This window comes from Abrus precatorius, unplaced genomic scaffold (assembly GCF_003935025.1).
Source record: "Abrus precatorius isolate BTA unplaced genomic scaffold, Abrus_2018 Scaffold3, whole genome shotgun sequence".
NCBI lineage: Eukaryota > Viridiplantae > Streptophyta > Magnoliopsida > Fabales > Fabaceae > Abrus > Abrus precatorius.
This window is the reverse complement of record NW_020874373.1, coordinates 19,285,664-19,288,881: the sequence shown is the minus strand read 5'-3', so window position 1 is coordinate 19,288,881 and position 3,218 is coordinate 19,285,664. Positions and strand designations below refer to the sequence as shown.

Genomic DNA, 3,218 nt, shown 5'->3' with positions numbered 1-3,218 from the left:
AGAGTCATGGTCACTAAAGCAGGCATAACAATGCAACTAGAAGTGAGACCCATAAGAATTATGAACACATTCCAAATCATGGATAGGAAACCCAGCTATCACATTTTTTTGGGATGGTAATAGGTTTTTTAAGTAGTTTTCTAGTTTTTTTTTTTCTATAGAAAACGTAATTTGGAAAATAAAAATTGCACAAAAATATATAAATATTCAATAAAGTAAATTGTTGTCTTTAATAATTAAACTTGTATGAATTTAATATAATTTTGATGTAATTTTGTTAGTTTTGCAGGAGATTCTAAGCAAAGACTCTTGAGGATAAGGATTGAAGAAGAGTAGAAGCTCAAAATGAACACTTTAAGTGTTTAAAGTTAACACTTTGAATAAGAAAATCTATGAAGATCATGTGAGTAGCAATTTTATGTACTGAAAGTTATCACTTCAGTAGCAAAATATATGAAGAGACTTGCGAGTAGCAACTCTAGGCACTGAAAGTGTCTACGCGTAGTTGCGCGTAGCAACTTTAGGTACTAAAAATGGTAACGCCAAGGGCAAAATCACATGAAAGACTTGTGCATAGCAACTTTACCCACTGAAAGTACTTACGCGTAGTTGCGCATAGCAACTTTAACCACTTAAAGTACCAACGCGTAATAACAGAATTTGGGAAACTACTTTCAAGTGTCAACATTGGGCGTTTAAAGTTTCTACTTCAACCTTAGAAGCTTCTAGAAAACCTTCTACGTTACAACTTTCAGTGATTAAAGTGTCAACATGGAAGAAGGCGAAAAACTTATAAAAAGCCAGAAACTTATTTGTTTTGAATCTTTTCTCATATTTTCATTTCTACATCTTAGGAGAGAAGGAGATGTTTTCTTTTAAGAACATGTTCTGATTTCTTTTTGTTAAGAATTGATGGATCTAATTTTGATATTATAAATTGATTGTGGATCTGGATTTTAAGATCTTGATTGTATTGAACATTTAATTCTATCCTTAATGCAATTCTTGGATTAACTATTCAATTGAATTGAACTTAGAAGAATTTTCATCAATGAAAGTTGAGTTAATTTCTCAGACCTAAATTGAATGTCAAGGTTATGGATATCTTAGGGATAAGAATTCGTGATCTTGTGATCTCTTAATTTCTAATGTCTAATGTAATGTTTGATTAATTTACACCTAAAGAATTAGGGTAGTTAATTGAATATTAGGATTAATGAGTCAAGGAATTGAACTTTGATTAATCTAGTGAAATTGATCATTAATTAATTAAGGAACTTAGAGTTCAGATCTCATTTAGTTTTGCAATTGATAAAGAGGTGAAATTATTTCTAACTTCATTTACATATCATTTCATTTTTAAATTCATAGCTTTGTTTTGCTGTAATTTTCTAATTTCTACACTTTATTGCTTTTGATCTCAAATGATTCAAAACATCTCCAATATTTGTTTGACTCAACTAGTTATTGATTTGTGAAGTGGTAATTGATAGAACTAATCCCTGAGAACAATACTTGGGACTCAAATGAATTCTAAATTTTATTACTTATTACAACTACCTAGTACACTTGCTAGTTAGTGTTCTTAGCTTTGTGACAAGTTTTTAGCGTTGTTACTGGGGATTATTTACTTTCAATATCGTTAGTAGCAGAGAAATAGCTAGATTGAACATTTTGTTGTTTACTCTCTAATTTTTTTGCATAATTTTTTCTTGCATTTTGTGTAATTTTTTATTGTTTTTTTTTGCATAATTTTGTTTTACATTTTTCTACATGGCTGTTTAATTTTTCTCTATAATTCATTTTTGTTTCTGCATTTTGTTGTTTCCTGGATAGATTTTGCATTAATTTTTGTTGTTTGTAGCATAACTTTTCAATATTCTTTTGCATCTTTTTGCATACTTTCATTTTTCATTTTTTTGCATAATTTTTTATGTTTTCTACGTGTTCTGTTTTGTAGTTTTCTACATAATTTTTGCATCATTTTTTATTGAATTCTGCATGATTCTATTTTGCATTTTTCTGTATAACTGTCTAAATTCTCTGCATAATGCATTGTTATTTCTGCATTTAGTTGTATTTTTTTATAATGTTTTGCAATAATTTTTTTCATAATTCATTTTTACTTCTCCATAATTTTTTGGCTTCGTTTATATTTTGTTTACTTTCTTTTTGTATACAAGGAAAAACAAAAAATAAAGCCGCTTTATTGTTTGATCTAGATACAGACAAGGCTCTTAAGCAATTGAAGAGTGAAGCAAAGGCAAGGAAGGTGCAAAAGAAAGTGTCGAAGATATCATCCACTTTTGAATTATCAAACGTGAGCCAAACACTACCAAAAGAGAACAATATGGCTAAAAACAATAGGACAAGGACTTTGGGAGATTATGCCATTCCAATTCAGTATTGTTAGACCAACAATTGAAGCCAACGATTTTGAGATCAAACATACATTGATAAAATTGATACAGCAAGATTAGTTCTCTGAAAATGTTTTATATGATCCCAATCTGCATCTTTATAATTTTTTGCAATTATGTGACACTATTCGTATCAATGGTATGAGTGAAGATGTTATCCGCTTGAAATTATTTTTGTTTTCTCTTAGTGACAAGGCTAAATATTAGCTTCTAGCTCAATCACAAAGAAGCATCACTACTCAAACTGACTTAGTGAACAAATTTCTAACTAAGTACTTTCCACCATCAAAATTTGTCAAGTTGCAAAGTGAAATCACCTCTTTTGTTCAACAAGATAGTGAATCTCTTTATGATGCATGGGAAAGATATAAGGATCTGCTGAGAAGATGTCCTCATTATTACATTCCAGAGTGAATGCAAATCCAAACTTTCTACAATGGGATGAATATTGTCACAAGAACCATGGTAGATGCAGCAGCTGGAGGTTCATTGAATACTAAAACTCTAGAGGAAGCTCAACAATTAATTGACATGATAGCAACCAGCATGTATCATAATTTCAATGAGGGACATGTTGCAAGTAAGGGAACATTTGAAGCAAAGGCACTTGAGACTTTGATCACCAAAATTCAAATGAAAAATCATTTGCTCTTTGAACAACTTGTAGCCTTAACTCAACAAATTAATACTTTTCAAGTTAGAGCTGCAAAAATAAGCTACTTGATATGTGATTTTTGTGGAGGAAATCATATGAATGAAGCATGTGAGGTATTTATACCAGAACCTCAAGAACATATT

At 30.2% G+C, this 3,218-nt stretch overlaps 1 non-coding gene across 1 annotated transcript; it reads right to left on the bottom strand.

Moving 5' to 3' along the window:
• Positions 1 to 2,717: 2,717 nt before the first annotated feature.
• LOC113864004 lies at positions 2,718 to 2,824 on the bottom strand. The gene has a single exon (XR_003504613.1). It is a non-coding gene; the product is annotated as a small nucleolar RNA R71 (small nucleolar RNA).
• Between the last annotated feature and the right edge of the window lie 394 nt (positions 2,825 to 3,218).